The sequence below is a fragment of the Olea europaea genome, chromosome 16 (assembly GCF_002742605.1).
Source record: "Olea europaea var. sylvestris chromosome 16, O_europaea_v1, whole genome shotgun sequence".
Classification (NCBI taxonomy): domain Eukaryota; kingdom Viridiplantae; phylum Streptophyta; class Magnoliopsida; order Lamiales; family Oleaceae; genus Olea; species Olea europaea.
This window is the reverse complement of record NC_036252.1, coordinates 2,196,590-2,219,611: the sequence shown is the minus strand read 5'-3', so window position 1 is coordinate 2,219,611 and position 23,022 is coordinate 2,196,590. Positions and strand designations below refer to the sequence as shown.

Sequence of the window (23,022 nt, the reverse complement as noted above, 5' to 3'; positions counted from 1 at the left end):
TACAGATGATACTTATAATAGAAAAGTTATTGCGTTATCAAGGAGAGTTATCAAATCTCTTGCTGCATTACTGTAGCATTTATCAAAAGAGTTACCTGCTACAAAAGCTATATTTGATAAGAAATGTATATATCAGCTATTTACTATAATTCTTCTTTGAAATATTAAATCAGATTTTCCCCAAATCCAAAATAGCTCAGAAGATCAGATAAAAACGAGAAAAAGTAAAAATTGCAAACAAAAACCATGTCTCTTTTCCTCCTGGATATTTATTGATCTGTGCTTAAACGATTTTTTTTATTTTTTGCTGTATTCTATTACCTCGGTATTGGTGAAAGGTCGGAGGAGGGATTTCGGTGCGGCGGATCTCTGGGAGGCGACGGATGAGATAGTGTCGGCGGTGAGGACTCGGCGAAGGTATGGAAGACCCGATCTTAATCGCCCTGCCATTGCCATTTCCCAATGTCTAGGGTTTCGATTTGGTTTTGTTTCCCGTGTATATCGTTTTTCTTCTTTCTTTAGTTGTCTAAGATCAGGAAGGGAGAGAAAAATAGAAGGCAGCTGCACCGATACACGTTATGACCTAGAGTGCATGAGAGAAATGTGCTACCTAGGTTCGTAAGTGACACGAGTTATGTTTGGACTTTGCCGGTCTGACCCCTTCTATATTATGATGAATTAACAAAAATGTTAAATTCACCAATAACCACTAAACTTATACTTAGCATCACATTGATCACCCAATTTAATTTTATTTCAATATGGTCAACTAAATCAAATTCACCAATTTGATTTCGTTTCACCAATATATAAGGATGTTCATCAACATTGATCACAAGCTTGAAGGTTCAACGACAAGAAGTTTTCTATTGGTCAATTTTGATTTACAAACACCATATTCACCTTCTTGAACCATAGATCAGTACATATAGGATAAAAGCAACAATACAAGGAAAATGAAGTCATTCCTTTAATAAGTACTGTCCAAAATTCTGCAAAAGTGTTTTGGAAGGAGTTTAAATCATAATACACTTGGAGAGGAAGACACAGAATTTGAAGAATCTGAAGAGGACGACGAAGATTTTGATGAGGGAGACACTGAACATGAAGTTACAAACACAACTGATGGACAGTCAGCAGACACAACTGATGGACAGTCAACTGTTGAACCCTCCATTTCTACCCAAGAAAAACAAACAGATCCGCCTAGAACCTCTTGGATTAATCTTCTTAAAGATAACAGAAATCAAGGTAAGGGATTACAGCTTCAAATGTTTGATAATCTGCCGGAGGAAGTTGTGTTGGGGTTCTTGGATGTAGATGATATTGAATCTTCTTGGGGCTACTGCCTTGTTGGGCACGTTGGTGGCAGGTTTCTTGAATAAACAGCTTTCCTTAAGATGTGTGATGAATGGAAAATCAAGTATCAGTACTTTATACACAGTGGTGGGTGGCTTGTTTTGAAATTCGAAAATTAGGCTGCTCGAGAACAGGTTCTTAGTGGGGGACTGTACTCCATTTTTAATGGGCCATTGACGCTCCATACCATGCCCCGATGTTTTGAGTTTGACGATAAGGAAATTAGTACGATGCCAGTAGGAATCACGTAACCCAGATTACCATTGGATTGTTGGAATCCCAATGCCTCAAGAAGGATTACTTCTAAGGTTGGAAAACCAATTGCTACAGATGTACATGTACTTACATCTACTAAAGGTAGGTTGTCATGTGCAAGAGTTTGAGAATATGCCAAAGTTTTGCACGGTTTGTAAAATGCTTGGGAGCCATTCGACGGATGGCTACAATACCAAAAACAACATCCAACTATAGCCACCACCTTACTGCAAAAAAGGTTGACGTGGTGAATGATACCCAGAACAATGCCGAAACTCGATTGCAGGCAAACCGAATTGTGTGAAACAGCTTGGAGCAAGGGGATTTGTGCAGCTGGGACTGCATGATCATGTTCCCCTCCTTGAATGGGCCAAGAAAAAGAAGGGAAATAATAAATCTAAGGAGCAGGGTCTGGTTTCAAACTCTAATGATTTGGATTCTGTCCAGCAAAATGCGAAAATGGGTAAGGGGGATCAAACTGATCTTAACCAACCTTAATCAAGCATGAGTTGATCAGGGGGTTGCAGACATTGAAATCCCCAATTTGGACAGTTCCCCAATGAGAAACTCAAAGGGAAACTTGAAGAAAAGCCTACCAAATCAAAGAAGAAAGATAGGAAATGTTAAAGAGGTAAAGTCTCACATCGAATAAAGATGAAAACATAGATCAACTTAAAAAGAATTTGACTACTCTTCTTAACAAGGTTGACCTTTTAAGATAGTACTCTAAATCTTAACATAATATCAAAGTTCATTAAGCTCAAACGAGCTATTCAATCAAATTAAGACTCAAAAAATGAACATACGAATGTCAAAATTGGTCTACACAAAACAAGCTACCATTTTGCAGAAACATGTTAAGGGATAAAATTCGACATCGAATAAAGAAGAAAATATAGACCAAATTAAAAAGAATTGAGCTACTTTCCTTAACAATATTGAACTTTTAAAATTGAACCTCAGGTCTTAACAAGAAGAAAGGGAATTCCTTGCTCATATCTTCTGGAAGTTAGAAACAGGATTCAACAAGTCATATTCCCGATCAACTGAAGTATGTAATGTTAGATCCATTTTGATTCTCTTACTTTGGGTCATTTCATCTTTGAAATGTTTGTTTCGTTAGCCCTGGTATGCCAAGAATAGTCATACTCAATTTTTGATCTATACATAATTATTTACCCAAAAAAAATAAAATAGTGTAAATGAACATTGAACGCCAAATCAGCCAAGTCCCTCGAGAGAAGTATGGTTTAATCTGTACAAAATAAAGAGTTCAACATTATAGGCAAGTGTAGAATATGTTTTAAGTTTGTTTCAAAATGAGTACACATTTTCAAAAGAGTCGTTCTATTTAGCACCACTAGTATTTAATACCAATCTAGGTAATAGCACCAATTACATTAACTAAATCACATAATTTCACCTTTAATTGAACATATCACACATCCAATGCTCTAACACAACCAATGCTATAGCATTATTCTTTTCAAAACTCTCTCATTTAGGACGCATGGGGCCCAATTTCCTCTTAAAATATATAACAAAATTAAAAGTAATCATAATTGGCTGAACATGCCCTATTGTACAAATCGTACGAAGTGTCGTTATTGTACAGAAAACCAGCATTTATTCAGCTGCATCAAGCCCGAACATTTTCCTCCTTCGAGGATTAAGATATGTAACTATTATTTATTACGAGGCAAGAAAACACAGAAAATCTAAAGTAATAAAGAATATTTGCCATAAAAATGAAAAATATCATTCCATCGATAAACGGTCAAATTGGATCAGCATACCAAACATAACACAAATCCCAGCTGCTTCGATATGAATACTCGAAATGTTCAAACCAGACGGGATCTTAGTAATATACTTTTCGTGGATTGTTATGCAAGAAGCAATCAAAGAGAAACATAGTAATCCATAAAAGACACTCTGCAATCTTATTTCCAATATTTAACAATGATAAATGAAATACCAGTTGAAAAATAATTTAGTGACTTGTTGAAAAATAAAAAACTCGTCGAGCATTAATAAATAAAGCAAAAAGTGAAAACCATACCATAGAATTTGGTATTTGTTTGTAACCAAGCATCATTCGCTTTTTATACTACTCATCAATATCGTCCTCGGGAAGAACCTCACCAAGATTGTGAGCACCAACACCCAAGTTATCCCTTTTCACATCGCCTGCCATAATGGGGGTTGCAATTCCACTTGATGTGATACGGGTTTCGCCAAAACGAATCAATGCATTGGAGTTTGATTAGAAGAAACCAAAACCAAGTTCGGGTCTTCGTCAAGCTAATACGGGTGGCACAATTGATGGATCGAGGCACGGAGCATACTATGTTGAAGTCCATAAGCTAAGTGACAACTTTCGTGTTGGGGTCGAAATCCGGAAGCCTATGAAACAAAGTGATTCAAGTAGCCGAAAAAGAGACCAAACCACAACTCCATGCGACCGCACCGTGTCGCAGACATGCAGTCGCACAGGTGGCTACCGAAACTCGAAAGACAGCAACATCTTCAACCATGCGACCGCACCAAGTTCTATGATAAGTATGTTTTTACACACTTATTTGGTTCACAAACATGACTTAAACATGGATAAAATGGTTGAATTGTAGCTTAATCTTATTAAATTCATGCAATGTAGGTATTTCAATGGAAATTGTGAAATTCAGGAGAAAAGAGTCGAAGAAGGACCAAAACTCAACAAAGTGATAGTTCGAGGACCAAAGGTGCAAATATTGAGAAGTTGAGCTAAATGCAAAACGAGGGTAAAAACATGCCGAGTATGAACTCAAGGACAAAGCAAAACAAGTGGAGGAAGAAAGAATCGAAGAGGGACTGAAATGAAGACAGTTAAAAGTTGGAGGACTAAAGCGCAAATACTCAAAAGATGAGCCAAATGAGTGGCAAGAGATTCGATGGTGTCAATCATCAATTGGAAGATAACATTTGTTGAAAAGATGAAGAAATCGAAGAAAGAAGTCAAGAGAAGCAACAAGGAAAGTTCAGGGACCAAAATGTAAGGACTACATAGTTGGTTATATCTATGCGACCGCATAGTGTAACCATCTATGCGGTCGCATAGATGGTTGCAGGAAATGTTGGGGGAAAATTTATTGGTCTATGCGACCGCATAGAATCCTTCTATGCGGTCGCATAGTGATAATTCGGGGGCCTCCGTTGCAGTTTTTTGTTTTCGTTGAAACTCTTTTCCTACTTGATTTTTACGCGATATAAATACCCAAACTCATAAAATTGAGGGCAGGAACGACCAGGGAGAAAAAATACACTTAATTTGAAGGCAAGAAACACAATCTTGGGCTTGATTTCACAAGGATTCAAGAAGGAATTGAAGATTACACACAAAATTGAAGGATTATCATACGGGTGTATTCTTTATATCTTTTAATTTCGTTTTAATTCTTGATTCTATAATTATAATCATAGGCTAGGGTTTTTATTCATTAGGAAATCGATGAACCTTTGATTATTTAATTTCCTTTATTTCATAAATTCAATATAAAGTTTCAGTTGGACAATTGTTTGATTTATATGATTTGATTGCTTCCATAATTATTGGCCATATGTTATGTGAGTTTAGATGATTTATTCTTTGCATTCGAAAGAAGGGGAATAGATTCGATATAATATAAATTAACATAGGGTTCGATAGGGGATAGAAATATACCCCTATGCTTTATGCTAGTCAATTGGGGATTCGAGATCCTAATGATTGCATTTCAATTTATTTCTATACATTAACTTCCAAAAATTGCGTATTTACATTTTAATTGAGTTTTTAAGTCATTCAATTAGTGAAATTTCGAAATTAGGGTTTCCAATTTCGAAATTAGGGTTTTCTTTAAAAATTAGGGTTTCAAATTGGGGATTTTTCCCACAATTAGGGGTTTTCACATTTAAACCAAATTTTCATTCAATTAGATTCGGTTAAGGTCACATTAGTCTAATTAGAGCTAATTCAATCCTCGTGGGAACGATACTTGGACTCATAGTCCATGAGTCCATTTTACTACTTGTTAACGAACCGTAAACTTGCGGTGGGTTTTAAAATTGAAAGAAATATTTTGTGAGCATTCTACCATGCGGTCGCATGGGCAAAACCGAATACGCGAATTTCTAATTTTTGAGAGAATCTTAATTTGATTCAATTTCTTATTTTTGGCAAGTTTCATTATTTTAGGACTCTAGAATTTCGTGGTTTCCTTATTTCCTAGGGTAGTATAAATTATTTTCTATCTTTTATTATTGAACAGGCTTTGATTTGAGAATTAATTCAAAGAGACGATTTGCTTCCAAACCTTTGTTCTTCGGGACTTTGAACTTATCAGGGGATCCGGATGGGATTTCTTGTGGCGTTCGCAACCTTGGGTGAGGTTCTTAAATTGTGTAATTAGGAGGTCTTCGATTTAATGTATCGTTGGTTGCCTAATTCATCATTTAGGAATTAAATCCGTAAACTTCGAATCAAATTGGCATTCTTGAGATTGGTGTTACTCTCGTGTGGGTTCGATAGTGTTCGTTGTTATCCGGGCTCGCATCATCACTTCTCAAGCTCCCAAGCCCCTCACCTGCAGTTCAGCAGCAGGTTAAATAAAAATAAAGACGGCAGTAAGCATTAAACTCTTAGTGCCATAATGTAAGGAATTAAAGTTAAAGCCAATTCTAAAGAAGAAGGCAACATCAGGAAACCAGTAATAATAGAACCCTTCTTGCAAAATTTAGACCATTACATTCGAAGCAAAACAATGACCATGGTGAACATAAACTTGGACAGGAACACAGCTATTTATTTTTGTATTGAGGAATACTGAAAACATTTAGTGCAGGCTTAGCCAAAAGCAGTGAACAATACTCATTAAGGAGGGGGGGGAGAGAGAGAGAGAGAGAGATGATGTTGAAGACAACAGTTAAGTGATATAGATAGCCCCCACTTTATCAGGTTAAGCTTTTAGATAATGTGATTAAGAGCACACAAAGGTCTTCATTTCAAGTGTCACAGCCACTCATTTAAAAAAATTGTGCACATGGGAGGATTTGATTTGGAAGGTTCAGCCTACATCTCTAGGGACATGTCAAAGACAATTTAAGCCCCCGTTTGACCCCATTCTCCTTCTCATTCTTTCTCTTTCTCTTATTTTCAACCACATAATCTTTCATAAAATAATATTATATGCAAATCAAAAAAATTTCATTCTTTTTCAACCACACAAAAAAAAAAAAAAAAAAAAAAAAAAAACTATTTCAATCATTATAATTTGGCAAGAATGAGGGGCCAAACGGGGGCTAAATGATATACAACCTCTCTTAACAGTTCAATCGTTTAGATCAAGTGATTTAACAGAGACTTAAAAGAGTTCGGACAAATTAGCAACAAAGAACAAAGGAGGAAAAAGAAATTTAAAAAAAAAATACTAAATCCAGAAAAAGGCCTCAAGTTTATTTCTCATTTAATCGTGCACAGAACCATATGAAAACTTATTCATGGCGTCTTACCAAAAAGCTAAACAAGTAAAGTAATAAAGGGTAGAGAATCAAGATTTCTATCATAATTTCAAAATGATAGCATCTTTACAAACTTCAGCAGGTAGAAATATATTGTAATATTGATAATTAACTCATTAACATGATCGTTCCCCTAATCATCTCTGCTTGTGAGCAAAAGGAAAGAGCAAGAGTAAAGGTGTACCTTCCTTCCAACTCATTTTAGACAAAAGCTTGTGTGACCAACATTATCAGCCTGAATTTTAGCTCTTTCTGCAGCCTCTTTCGCAGCTTTCCGTGCAGCAGGATCATTGCAGGTAGACGAGAATTTCTCCAGCTCGTCGGAAGGAAAAAAATCACCCAAGTGATGGCCTTTAATCTCTGAAGCTTTCACCATAAAGCATTCATGAGAAAATGTATATTCATATACAATCAACAATAAAATCTCTCAACATTAGAATCTCAAACATGCCCAAGCACAAGCACACGAATATTCATCCATGGCATGGCCCCTTTAAAATGGGAGAAAGGAAAAGAAGGAAAAAATCCCAAAACATGGATGCAGCCAATTCAATCAGTGCAATGGAAGACGAACACGAACAAGAACACGAAGAGGAAGACGAACACGAAGACGAAGAGGAAGACGAACAAGAACACGAACACGAACACGAAGAGGAAGAGGAAGAGGAACATGAAGAGGAACACGAAGATGAAGAAGAAGAGGAACACGAAGAAGAAAAGGAAGACGAAGACGAAGAGGAACACGAAGACGAAGACGAAGAGGAACACGAAGAGGAAGAGGAACACGAAGACGAGGAAGACGAAGAGGAAGAAGAAGAGGACGAGGAAGAAGAGGAGAAAGACGACGACGACGAAGAAGAGGAAGACGATGAGGACGAAGAAGAAGACGAAGACGAAGACAAGGAAGAGGACGAGGAAGAAGACGAGGAAGAAGACGAGGAAGACGAAGAAGAAGAGGAAGAAGACGAAGACGAAGGACGAAGAAGAAGAGGAGAAGGAGTAGGAGGAAGAAGGAGGAGGAGGAAGAGGAGGACGATGAAGAAGGATGAGGAAGAGGAAGACCAGGAGGAGGAAGAGGAAGACGAAGGCAAGGATGAAGAAGAGGAAGAGGAAGAAGGCAAGGATGAAGAAGAAGAAGATTTATTTTCCATTCATTCCTTGCCTTATTCAAGTCACAAGCAGGATGATCAATAATTGTTTTCTTCCAACGAAAAATGATGCTTAATAGTAACCACAGCACAAAATTGATCCCAGAAACAGGTGTCAAAATAATACCATATTTTTCACTTGATACTGATGCTGTAGAAGCTCTTGTGTTCTCTGTAGGTTCATATAAAGCAGCAGGAGGAGTTTGATATTTTGAATGCTGATGATGTGATCTCTGCAAACCACTTGATGAATTGGGAACTGAGATGATAGACCCACCTGAAGAACATAAGCGTCAATGTTAGTAAGAAGTAAGAACCCAATGAAATGTGACGAGTTATAGCATGTGACATTTCAAATATCTAACCTAGTTATGGTGTCAAAATAAATTAAGAACATACTAAGCTACTATAAAATATGAGAAACAAAATCAATCAGGGAAAAAAGAATAGAGAGGAACTGTTTCTTGTTGATCATTCAAATTAACAAAAGAAATGAATCTATAGTTCAAAAATTTTAGAATTGGTTACCTACTTACCCATGCAACCAACAGATTTGACAGTGCTGAGACAAAATCATGCTCAATTCTCATCAAGAAAATACATCTTTCAAAGTGGAAGGTACAAGTACGAGCAGATTTGAAGACACGTTTCCATCTTATACATAAAAGCACGGCTCTACCCATGGGAAAAATCAGAGGTTTTAGCTCCTAGTCACATCCGAGCTGGATATGATTCTGAAGGTCCCATTTGGCATACATAATTTGCAGCTCGAATACTTGAATCAACACACTAACCATTTTGCAAATTGTGGGAATCCCTGGTCTCTGACAGCTTTTTGCTCTTCGTTGAGCTTATATTCATAATACTTGTAATCTGAACAGCTTTCATCTAATAGACACCTCCAGTATGAAGTCAGTTAAAATCTAGGGGCTTGAAACCACAATAAACAAATAGTTCTTCCCTTGCCTCTTCTGCAGGGCCATGCACAGTGAAAATGAAAACCACATAGACAATGAGTAGATCTTGAGAGAGGAAGCTGAAACAAGAAATGCATTATCATAATTCATACATGACCAGAAATATTATCCTCTAACATCAAATGAATAGCGTAGTACTATGCTAACGGAACATGCAAGAAAAATATTGGTCCATTTGGACTTACAACATCTGGATAACTACTACTAAAAAGGAATGGGAATGAAAATATATACTACAAAAGAGGGTCATGACTCATGACCAAGTGAGTTCAAACTCAGTATGATCAATTCAATACAAGAGAACATTATGAGGCACGAGCAGTGGATTGGAGATTTATAATCTCGAACATCTTAAGGAAAAGCGGGTACCATCAAATTTAATACCACGAGGATCAAAACTTTTATCATTACTCTTAATAATGGCCACAAGAGAACCCTAATATGAAGTGTCTCAACTACTGAAATAATTAAATGTTGTAAAAACTGGCGATCAAGAAGAAAACGCATTGCAAGAAAGGCTGTTGTGGATAGGTAGCACAGCACACAAAAAGGTTGAAAATTACAAATCAAATGTGCTTATGAATCGTCTTCTAAATGAGAAATAAATATATTAATTTACAGGAATCCCCAGCCCTTACATTTATAGATGCCTTATTGCATAAAATTCCCAAAATACCCTCCCCTATCAATACCAGACCCTCAAAATTCACATTGTCCTCAAGGTGAAAATCTGGGCTAAGTACAAATTTCAGTACCATATACCCAGATAATTCCTTCGAAAGAACCCCTCTACAGTCAAAGCAGAAAGAGAGAGTTTCACCCTGAAAGAGTGGGCAGATACTATTACAGTTTGTATAGTGTCCATGAGAACTGCATATCTCAACTCACCCAACTGCAGAATTTCCAAATTTTGAACCCAGCCAATTACCTGATCAAACAGCTCAACCTTGTGAATTCTTCTCTGCAATGTAGGCCCCTTCATCCATCTCCACAAGTCTAATTCCTTTAGATTGTCAGTTACTCTTTATTCTTGCAATTATGTGATGCAAATTGGAAAGTATATTCTTGGCGTAATCGGAATTAAATCAATTAAAGATCGAATTTTTATTATTGCTTTTCTTGTTTTGGTAGAGTAATAAATTTGTTTCCTTTTAAACAAAAGGAAATTCTAGATTTTCCTTTTAACTGCAACTTTACATTTTTATTGTTATTTGGAACCTATAAATTAAGGTTCTTGAATTGTAATAGACAGTTTTGAGTATTGAATAAATCTATTCTCTTCCCTCATTCTCTTTTCTTCCTACTTTCTTCTTTCTCCCTATTGTTCTTGTCATCGTAGTCAGCATCAATTTGGTATCAGAGCACTTCGTTTTCCTTTGACCTAATAACTTCATCCTCAATCTCAAAATCCTGCTAACCATTTCCATCCAATACATATATAGCCTCCACCATCCATCAAGCCTTACAGCCACCTTCAAACATAACCATCAACCCTTGGAACAGTAAAAGGCAAAAGAAATTGTATCAAAGTAGCAGCAGTTTTCAAGTTTTTAGTAAGTTCGTAAAAAAAAAAGAGAGAGAGAGAGAGAGACATCGGAACTGTTCACCGGCCAACATTTAGGTGATTATGTAGAAAAATTCAACAGTTTGCTCATTTATAGATTATTTGATGTTCTTAGTTTAGTTTTTTTTTTTTTTTCAAAAAAAGAGAGAGAGAGAGAGAGAGGTCATCGTCTGCTACCATAAAAGAGATAATGTTGCTGCTGTTCCAATTCTAGGGTTGTTCTTACCAAAACCCTTCAACCGTAAGCCCCTACACTTCTCTTATATCTGACCCAAGCCCCAAAGACAACTTTAGCCGATTTTCCTAAGCCTAGTCTGCAAATACTCAAACAAAACCCATCAATAAACCCAACCCCAGATATAACCCAATACATACAACGCCATACATATACAGTTGAGTAAAAAACCATAGCCACTAAACCATCTACCCAGTCTCAGCCCAACGCCACTCAACCTAATATCATACAACCCAATTATCCAACCCAACACCCACATTATCCCAATACCCATACAGCATTCTGTAACCCGGCCCAATGTCATTACCCCTACCTGGTTACACCTATCTAAATCGACCGGTAACTCGTCGCTGCAAGTCCAGTCGCCAAATCCACCCCAGCCACCGTCTCCACTTCCATCAACCACCACCGCTTCAGAATTCTACATTCCACCTTCACATTCAGCTATCTACCTGCCACCTGTAGCAGCTCTCACCACTACTGCCCTTCTTGCCAACTAAGCTGCTGGTTCGACGCCACTCTCAGTCGTATTGCCGCCTCCTCCCCAGGATCTACAGTTTTCATCTGCCACCTACGTCCCTATTGAATTATTTACAGTGTCACACGCCTCATCAGCTGACTTCACCTCCACAGTCAGTTCTCTTACCGGATTGCAGCTCTACTGGCCGACCGGTCACCTGCACCTGTGCTACCGTGCAAGCGCCGCCACCTATCGGCATATTTTTGGATCAAATCATCTTCGCTAGATGTTACATTTTTGCTGTCCACTGCACTGCTACCCTTGGAATTTCCATATATTGCTCCCCTCTTCGCTGGTTTTCCCAGTTGCTGAATTCTATTGCCTGATTGTCAAACGCCAATTCCCCAGGTTCGTCATTGTCCTTGGTAAGGTTTAAGTTTGCTTTTGAAAACTTTACTTTTATTTGAGTGTTGGCCTCGGTAGTTCTCTTAGTTCCTTGTCGTCTTATTTGCATTTAGTCTAGGTGACTTTTTATCTTCTACACAACTTGACAGTATCATTTAATAATAATAAATAAACATATATAAAAATAATAATAATAATAATAATTCCTTCATTTTTGGCTGTGCCTCTTAACATATATTCCAATCCATCATAATGAATTTTAAAGACCTTAATCAATCTCATGATGCTTTGTCACAACAAGTCACAAACCTTTTATCTGATATGACTTTAGTGAAATCGGACCTCGCTGAACTGAAAACTTTATCCATAATTTTACTGAACAAAAAGGGCAGTCTTCCCGAAACCCGGGTAAATGTCCTATGGATGATTTATCCGATTCTTCTACCGTTGGTCAAAACATCCAAGAAACTTTCCCCCACACCCCTGTTGGCATACTACCTACTCCACACAATCTTGGCCCTACACAACACATCCCTTATCCGGAACTCCGTGACCCCGTTGTCAATAATGTCCCTCGTCCTGATCTCCCACATCTATGTTATGAGCAACATAGGGATCCTATTGATGACATTACTAGGAAAGTTAAAGTGGACACCCCGGAATTTGATGGTCGCTTGGAACCCGAAGCCTTTCTAGATTGCTGCGATGCCATCAAAGAATACTTCAATTGGTACCAAATGCCTGATTATCAGCGTATTCGTTTCGCCAAGATGAAACTTGTTAAATCTGCTAAACGCTATTGGCAGACGTTGACACAATCCCTCGACCGCTTAGGCCAGCCTATTACTACATGGGGAGAGATGAAACTAAAACTCACTGAGAAGTACGTCCGTTCTAACCATCGATCTCAACTCTTGGAACGTCTTCTTAACCATCGGCAAAACTCTTCTTCTGTGTCGGACTACAGGACTCGTTTTGACGAGTTACGGTATCCTTTCAGCCTTACTGAACCCGAGGATGTCTCAATTACTAGGTTCCTTAATGGCCTACGCCCAGACCTCAAACATCAAGTCCTTGTCCTCAATCCAAACTCGTTGAGGATGCTTTTCACAAGGCCCTTGAACACAAACGATACTCCCGTTCTTTATATTTGCGTCGTGGCCTTTCGACCTTACCTGACCCGCGTCTTTCCCGACCCCCTCTACCTGGTGCCCCTACTAGTAGCCCTACTTTAAGCCAAACCCACTCGACTGTGGGATCTTCGTCCGCTCCTATTCCTCGCGACCCTTCTAGGGGTCCACCTGCTGCTTCAGCCACCACTCGAGGTCCTAACCCTCAAATTGTTTGCCATAGCTGTCATGCTCGTGGTCATATTGCCTATCAATGTCCCAATCACAAACTTACCCTTGAACCGAAACCCCTGCTTCCAACCCCAGAGAATGAGTGCTTCACGGTCGACCCTATTGACCATTCTGATGAGGAACTTGACCAATTTGAGTGTTATGAGGAGGATCCTGTTGTTATCCCTATTATGCGATGTATCATTTCTACCCCTATTGATTCTGATTTGTGGAAGCGTACTTCCATTTTCCACACATTTATTCCATGCAACTCTCGTTCATGCAAATTAGTTATTGACGGTGGTAGCACTATGAATGTCGTTTCTAAGTTTGCGGTGGCCAAGTTCGGCTTCAAAATCGAACCGCATCCGCCCCCGTTTAAGGTAGCGTGGGTGGAACGAACCTCATTGCCTGTCACTCATCGTTGTCTTGTACCCCTTACGTTTGGTCCCCTTTTCTCTGAGGAAATTTATTGTGATGTCTTACCTATGGACGTTGCTCACACTCTTTTGGGTCGCCCTTGGCTTTATGATCGTGATGTTAAGCATTTAGGGCGTGACAACACGTATGAATTTCTCCACGATGGCAAAACTATGCGCCTTCTACCGGCCAAGCCCTCAGACCCTCCAAAGAAGACAACTTCCATCTCCACGCCCAATGGTGTTTCAGACAGTCGTATCCAACTATTGTCCCTTAAAGTTTTTGAACGTGGAGGTCAAGACACTGGGCTTATGTTTGCCTTGGTTGCTAAAACATGTTCCCAAACCTCTCCTGATTCTCCCATAGACATCCCACCCGAAGTGTCTCCTTTACTCGACGAGTTTAATGATATTTTGCCTGTCGACCTACCTGATCAGCTTTCTCCTATGCGGGATATTCAACATGCCATCGATCTTGTACCTAGCTCCCAGTTGCCAAATCGACCCCATTATAGAATGAACCCTACTGAGCGAGCTGAATTGAATAGGCAAATCGAAGCTCTACTCAATAAAGGCTTTATTCGCCCTAGTGCACTTCCAATTTACTCACCCCTAAGAAGGACGGCTCGTGACGCATGTGTGTTGATAGTCGTGCCATCAATAAAATCACCATTAAGTACCGCTTCCCGATTCCACGACTTGAGGATATGTTGGATGAATTGGCGGGTTCTTTGTGGTTCTCCAAGATTGATCTACGAAGTGGCTATCATCAAATACGGATTCGACCCGGAGATGAATGGAAAATGGCGTTTAAGACCCAAGATGGCTTGTATGAATGGTTGGTTATACCTTTTGGGTTGTCTAATGCTCCTAGCACCTTCATGCGAGTCATGACTCATGTCTTACGCCCTTTTATTGGGAAGTTCCTTGTTGTCTATTTTGATGACATTTTGATTTATAGCTGATCACAGGAAGCTCATTTAGATCGCCTTCGTCAGGTCTTCCTTACTCTTTGCTCTGCTCAGTTATTTGCTAACCTAAAAAAGTGTTATTTCCTCCGGTCCCAAGTCCTTTTCTTAGGGTTCATTATTCCAGCACATGGTATTTCTGCTGACCTCGCTAAAGCCTCTGTTATTCGAGATTGGCCTATCCCTTCCACATTGACTGAGATACGTAGCTTTCATGGACTTGCATCTTTCTATAGGAGATTCATTAAAGGTTTTAGCTCCCTCACTGCTCTCATCACTGAGTGTATGAAAAAGGGGGATTTTCGCTGGACCTTTTCAGCTCAAGAAGCCTTCTTAGCTGTCAAGCAGAAGTTGATCGAAGCTCCTGTTTTATACCACCCGGTTCTTGCTAAGGTTTTTGAAGTTGCTTGTGATGCTTCCGGTGTAGGTATAGGAGGTGTCTTAAGTCAAGAGGGCTATCCCATCGCCTTTTTCAGCGAAAAGCTAAACCAAGCTAGGCAAAGGTATTCTACCTATGACAAGGAGTTCTATGCCATTGTCCAGCCTCTCCGTCATTGGCGATATTACTTATTGCCTCAAGAGTTTGTTCTTTACTCAGATCATCAGGCTCTTCGTTTCCTTAACTCCCAGCGCCATTTGAGTGAGCGGCATGTTAAGTGGGTTGAATTTCTTCAGTACACTTTTGTTCTCCATCATCGGGCCGGTGTCGAAAATAAAGCGACTGACGCTCTTAGTCGTATCACTACAGTGCTTCAGTCGATGAGCACAACTGTGGTGGGATTTGAGCGCTTGAAGGACGATTATCCAAATTGTCCTAACTTTGGCACCATCTTTCAGGACCTTTTAGACAATCCTTCTAGCGACCATGTTTCCTTCTTGCTTAAAGATGGTTATCTTTTCAAAGGTTCCAAGTTACGTATCCCCCGTACTTCATTTCGTGACTTCCTAGTTTGGGAACTACATGCTGGGGGTCTTGCTGGTCATTTTGGTCAGGATAAAACAATCGCCTTAATAGAGGGTCGATTTTATTGGCCGTCCCTCAAGAGAGACGTTGCTCGCATTGTCTCTCAGTGTCGTACGTGTCAATTAGGTAAGGCGCAACGTCAAAATACTGGGATTTACACTCTTCTTCCTGTTCCTCATACTCCTTAGCGTGACCTTAGTATGGACTTCATTCTCGGGTTACCTAAAACAGCTTGAGGCCATGATTCCATTTTTGTGGTGGTCGATAGGTTTTCTAAGATGGCACACTTCATCCCATGTTCCAAGTCTTCTGATGCATCTTCCATTGCAAAGTTTTTCTTCAAAGAGGAGGTCCGTCTCCATGGCCTGCCAGTTAATATCGTGTCAGATCGTGATGTCAAGTTTGTTAGTGATTTCTAGAAGACACTATGGAAACTCTTTGGGACTATGCTTAAGTTCTCTTCTGCATTTCACCCCCAAACCGATGGGCAAATTGAAGTTGTAAACCGTAGTTTGGGTAATCTACTTCGCTGCTTAGTTGGGGATAAACCAGGGAATTGGGATCTTGTGTTGCCCATCGCTGAATTTGCTTACAACAATTCTGTTAATAGATCTACTGGTCATAGTCCCTTTGAGGTGGTTCAGGGTTTCTCTCCTCGCCAGCCGCTTGATCTAATCCCTTTACCTCCTGATTTTCGTCCTGCTGCCTCTGCTCAAGCTTTTGCTAATCATATTCGTGACTTGCATAATGAGATTAAACGTAAAATTTCTTTAAGCAATGATCAGTATAAATTGTCCGATGATCCCCATCAAAGGCATAAAGAATTTAACGTGGGCGATTTTGTCATAGTTCGACTTGCACCTGAACGTTTCCCTAAACATGCTGCCAAGAAACTTTGCACTAAATCACTAGGGCCTTTCCCCATCATTAAACAGCTTGGAACAAATGCTTATCTACTTGAGCTGCCAACACACTTAAATATTAGTCCTGTTTTCAATATAGCAGATTTATATCCTTATCGAGGCACATTTGAGCCTCCGGTATTGTCGCCTAACTTTTCTCCAGGACAGTCTTTGCGACCACCTCCTCGAGCTTCTATTACCACATTCTCTCTACAGGATGTCATTGATGAGGTACTTGATGATCAGTTTGTTGCTTCACAGAATGGTGGTTTTCGTCGGTTTCTAGTGCGTTGGAAAGGTCGCCCACCTAGTGATGCTACTTCGATTGATGAAGCTAAGTTCCGTCAACTGGATGCTACACTTTTAGATGCCTATCTGGATTATACCTAGCCGGAGTCGAGTTCTTTTCAACCGGGGAGGAATGATGCGAATTGGAAAGCATATTCTCGGCGTAATCGGAATTAAATCAATTAAAGATCGAATTTTTATTATTGCTTCTCTTGTTTTGGTAGAGTAATAAATTCGTTTCCTTTTAAACAAAAGGAAATTCTAGATTTTCCTTTTAACTGCAACTTTACATTTTTATTGTTATTTGGAACCTATAAATTAAGGTTCTTGAATTGTAATAGACAGTTTTGAGTATTGAATAAATCTATTATCTTCCCTCATTCTCTTTTCTTCCTACTTTCTTCTTTCTCCCTATTGTTCTTGTCATCGCAGTCGGCATCATTATGACCCGCCATATTTTTCTCACAACGGAAGAATATGCCTTTCTCTAACTTCAATTTAAGCTAGCTGTCTGTAGGTTGCCATAGGTTGTTGGGTTGTTTTGGATTAGAAGTGAGGATGGGAGAACATTGCAATTATCTGGTGAAATTTCGGCGAACCTGGTAGTCAAACTTGGTTGGGCAAAATTAAAACCGAGGTTAGACATTGAATTAGCCCTTTGTTGCAGTTTGGGCATGTTCCTCTTTGAGCCAATATAAGCTGATCATTTGGATCCTCCATGCTTTAGGCCACTTCCAAGTAAGATAAGCCCATGGGTTTGAAACTGGTTCCAGCTAGCTTGTTTGGCTTGAGCTTACCCATCATCCCATTTCTCCTGTTGAAGCCCCTTAACAACACTCGTTCCCAAATCGATCAGCCTTGTCTTCTCTGGTGCTGCGAGAATCTCAAACCGAGACCAGTCCTCTGTCAACTTGCTCTCCTATTTTGGGCTGAAATTTCTCTCAAGTGGTGCTCACCGATATTTTCTCCTGAATGTTCTATAGGTGAGAAGCCCAAATTTCACCAGTTTGCCTGCCATTCTCCTCATTCCTATCTCATTTTTATGCCCAAACTTCATTGCCACCAGCAATATCTTGTGAAGGGAGAAATAAATCCACATCAAACTCCTCAATTCCTCCAAAGTTGGAATCAGGAGGCGACATTCTATCTATTGAAAACATGTTCATAACTCTCCGTCAAAGCATGTGACAGCAACTTCCACCTTTTCCCTCTCCGACAATCAATATTTTGAATCGTCTTTGAGAATGCAATCAAAAATCATCTGCTTCGTCTCGCCCATCCGTACGCAGCATCATCAACTCAAGCCGATTAAATATCGAACCCCATCTCTCCTCCAATTCTTTGCTGAAATCTGTTCCATTTTCCATAGAATCGATGCTCTAGAAACCTGATTTGTTTTGTAGTTTTGGTGTATAGAGGGGAAAAAATGAAATTGCAATGAAAGCTGAAAAGGAAATTACAGAGTGTTGCTGAACTTTCAAGAGGTTCAACCTCTTCCCCAGAGACCCTCTATGCTCTGAATGAATATCACAGACCCCCATCCCTTAAATTTTGATAAATTTCCAAAGTACCCTCCAACAAAAAGTAGAGGACAAGTCAAATGGGAAGAGATCTCGCATGGGTGTTATTTGGACCTCAACTTGCACTTTACTATTTTAAGTTCCTCAAGTATCCAGAAATCAATAATCTCAGGCCCCCATTCGGTGAGTAATAATGCCAACTGTAGCAATTAAGTACTTGTTTGGTAGTGTTATTACATGCTTATAAGCTGTTGATCCTATAACATGTCACGTGTGCGGGTAATAAGTGGATATTAAGTTGTGGGTCCTACGAAAAGTGCAGATAAAAAATATGTTTGATCTTTAAGCTTTGCCAAACATATAGAAAATAATCTTATTTCAGCTCCACTTTTCCCTTTTCTTCTTTAATAAGTGAAAGCAGAGTCAGAAACGCTAATCCAAGATTACAGCACTAGAAAAATCCTAGAATTCCATTCCCATTTAAGTAATCAGTATTCCAACTTCGCCTAGAAACGACTTTAACCCCTTACCTTTTCTCCACTCCTGATCTTGATCCCACCACCTTCTCAGCCACATCCCCATCCCTACCCGATGACACCTTCAACCCCTCCACCCAGTCAAAGAAGTAGCGGTTTGTTTGGGAGCAAAATGTGAAAATATTTCTTTGCAGGTTTCTACGTTACAACCAGGCAAATAAATGTAAATGAGCATCTCAATCTATGTAGAATTTAGTTTCAACGGGAGCTCTCAATTCTAGGGCATCCTAGTGTCGAATTAGCCTACGCTTCTAAGAAACAAGCAAACTATAGAAAGAAATAATCAGGTCAATATTGGCTGAGCATCAAAGATAAATAACTCTAAAATATGCTAGAACTCACCCAACAACCCACTTCCCAAAACTAATTACCTAAGAATAGTTACTTAATAACAGTAGGATAAAACATAAAACAATAACATTCAAAAACTAGTTCTGCAAAAATGAATAAGGAAAACAAGGATGGAAACAACACATAATTTCCAGATTCCCCCAAGGATATATGCAACTTATGAACAAATAAAAAGCCAATAGAACTGCAGATAACGTACTTAAATGGAGTGTCTCCAGGGTTTTTTTGTCTTGTTATATGCTCAAACTGCCTTCCACGTTTGGCCACAAAACTTGCTAATTTGTCCGCAACTTTCTTCACAGTAGGGTCACTTGGGGAAGGTGGCGCTGCATGTCACTTAAAGAACTGATTAATACCAAGAGCATGAAGAAGATAATGCAAATTACTTTTGTAGCAGGCGTGCCATATTTTCCATATCTGTCACTGGACATCGCTTCCCACCAATGTTGATAGGGACTAAAAGTATAAGCTGCATTCATCAGACAAAAGTAATTCAAGAATGTTTTTTCCTATTTATCCACCAGCTCACACAAAGTAATGCCTAGACAATTTTCTCCAAAATCAGAACAGAAAGGACTTAATTAGCCCTTAATTGAGCATTTTGCTGGCAAAACATAGCCAATAATGGTATAACTAGCTAGCTAAGGGAGCAGTCAACACAGCTTTAGACTTAGATATATAGAGCTCTAATACAAGAGAACCAGAGTCGAGTCTATAGTGGAGGGAAAAGGGAAATCGTAAAAATATAGAGTTGAGACAACACATTTAATACCCTGTAGATCCACTGGAGGAAATATGAACATATTTACAAAGCTATGGAAAAGTAACCAAAGCACTTGTTGTGACCAACAAGATGAAAGGAACTCAGAAAGCATGGCCACCTCTTAAATGAGTTGATATTAATCCCTTAAACCATGTTTTAAGAAAAAACAATGCATACAGCAGCTGATCATGCTCCCTCACAAGACAGACTAGCATCATTCAAATAAATAAAAAAATGTATATTAGGAGCTAACGGTGGATGTACCAAGAAGGGTTGCTTCATCACCAAATACATTCTATACCATTCTAAGACAGAACAAGTAGGAGAAAAAAGAAATACGCGTACAAGGAAACACGTTTTCTTATTGGCTTTCCATGTTTCAAAATTCTGATGTTTACTGAGTCATAATAACCTGCAAGTGAAAAAGGCATAATAATCGAATAGTGTGCTCAAGTGAGCTCATAAGGTGTTAAGCACCCTATAAGCTCACCCAAGCACTCTCTAATTCATACTTGCAGGTCAGTGCTAACTTAAACATGCCACCAATAGATTTTGAGCATGACCTGCAAAACCTCATATGCAACGGACAGATAAACAATAATAAGAAGTTTACCAACGTCAACTTGTTTTGATGACTGCTCAGAAGCATTCCGCTGGTCCAATTTTGGCAGTTTCATTGGCCCGCTATCTGACAAATTTCCAGCATCCTTTTCATCTTCATCCTCATCTTCACCAAGCTTCACAGAGGGTGCAACAATTTTTTACTTTTGTTTCAAGCTGAAGGCAAGTTTTCCACTTGAAGGAGCTTGGGTTGTTTTCGGAGAACAGTTGGCCTTAAATTCCAAGTCCATTTTACCTATGAGAGTCTTGGGAGTGGAAATTACAGACGTATTAGAGCCTGACTCAGACTTATCAGATATATCACTCTTCTTTTCCTTTCCCTTCTCCTCTTGAAGCTGTTTGAACCTCTCCAAGAATGACCCATCATTAACAAATATGCTGGAATCTGCTGCCTTCTCCATTACCAAAAGGCAAGGTATCTTCAATGTTTTCAAGGACACGCTGCTTGACAAGCAACCACACAAACTATTTAGATGTGGAGGAAATCAATTTGATCATTCTGACTAAGAATCGGCAGTAAAGTACCAAGTCTTAAAATCATCATAAAAGTAGTGTCCCTAGATGATTTCAGAAGAATATATTTGACTTTGCCAGGGTATTAAAAGTTTTTTAGCCAGATGCATGTTAGCTCAACCAGTAAAGACTAACATAAATGTTGTTTTCTACTCTCCTCCTCTTTATGCTTGTTTTCTCTTGTTTTAGGAAGAGGGCCAGAATAAAGCAATCGATAGTACATGAAAACCCAGCTACAACCTTTGATGCTTAGTGACCAATTCGTGACAATATCTTAGCGCTTATTTGTATAAATAATCCAAACAACTGAAACCAGACAAGTGGGCAAGCACAGAAAATGATTGCAAAATAACATGAAGAGTAAATGTCAAATGATCAAAAAGTCTGGATGTTCACACTCTTCCAACAGTACTATTGGATCAATAATTAAACAAGCTTCCTGATCTGAATGTAAAAGAATTGCTAAGAATTAAGTATTCTTAAAAGCTATAACTGAAACAGTCAGAAGAATTTCAACCAACTCTGGGGCTTCGTAAAGAATGTGAAAACACATCAAAAAAGGAAAAATTAATGAGAGAGAACTTTCTTGCACAAAATAACTAGCCACTACAATTTACAGGTCAAAGAATTTGAAAACTGTGCAGAAGCGAGGGGACCAAATAACTACTCCACCCAAGCCTTCTTTGCCCACAATTCCACATGCTTTTTTTCAAACTATGGCAATCAAACCCTCAAACCTTAGCTCATTGTTCAACATTATCTTTAATTGTTTGAGACGCACATTCTTCCTACTCTGTTAAGGATTAGGAAATCCTACTTGTCAAACAAAATAATTATAATCCTTTCGGCTGAAAATGAATTATTAGACCAAGCAAGTCTCACACAAAAATCAAAAGTAAAAGATGGAAAGCTTACATAATCCAACCAAGAACATAGGTTTAGCTATTGTTGACCCACTTTACATAAAACTGAAAGAAATCCAAGAGTCTTCGTGCTGTAATACAACTCGTCCAATGAGATTAAAATCTACAGATTTTCTAGCTAAATTAATACATATGCATGTTTGCCCGTGTATTCGAGATCAGGAGCTCCTCAAGTATATTTTTAGCCAAATTAATCTAGATTTTAGTAGAAACATTAAAAGCCCCAAAAGTAATTGCAAATCTAAATTCACTAAACCATATCTCAAGTAAAAAAATAAGCTCAATCAAACTCATGAACATAATCGAGCTCTTCAATTAAAGACCCAAAAAAAAAAGGAAAAAGGTAGATGTTACGGCAAAAAACGCTTACTAGTATTACCGAATACAAGACAATTTTGTACAGAAAATAAATCGGCAATTGAAAACCTAAGTATGTCAAATCATTAATTCATCAATATTTAACAAGTTTTTGTACCTGATTGATTGTGCGGTATAATTGATCGAAGAGAATAAGATGGGAGCTTTAGCAGGAGACCGCGAAAGAAAATAAGGGAATTTGGCCAAATGACGAGGAAATGGGTACTTTTAATTTTGGCTTTCTCAAACGAACCATTTACCATTTTAATCATAAAAATCTAACATTCACCACAATAATCATTTCTTGTGTAAAAAACAAAAATATCCTTAAATGAGTTATATAATTACAAAAATAGAAATATGATAGAAAGACAAAAATATCCTTAAGTTACAAATAAAAATCCAAACAAGGCTCAATTGAAATTTGAAAATGAAGTCAGTCTTTTCATCAATTTACTCTAATACGATAAAAACTCTTCCATTTTTCATCCACTTCAACCTCAAAATTTCATAAACTTATCAGTTATCAATCTCAACAGAAAAATTTAGTTAAATTTCAGCACTTCAATTCGGTAAGTATCTTTCGTAGTATTTAATTTTTATTTTTATTGAAGTC

The 23,022-nt window shown here is 38.6% G+C and overlaps 1 long non-coding RNA gene and 1 pseudogene across 1 annotated transcript; both read right to left on the bottom strand.

Moving 5' to 3' along the window:
• Positions 1-517: 517 nt before the first annotated feature.
• On the bottom strand, positions 518-4,243 carry LOC111411676. Its single transcript, XR_002705873.1, has 2 exons — positions 3,677-4,243; positions 518-2,869 (listed from the first exon to the last, which is right to left on the bottom strand). It is a non-coding gene; the product is annotated as an uncharacterized LOC111411676 (long non-coding RNA).
• A 1,413-nt stretch (positions 4,244-5,656) lies between these two features.
• On the bottom strand, positions 5,657-22,623 carry LOC111411674 (annotated as a pseudogene).
• Positions 22,624-23,022: the final 399 nt, after the last annotated feature.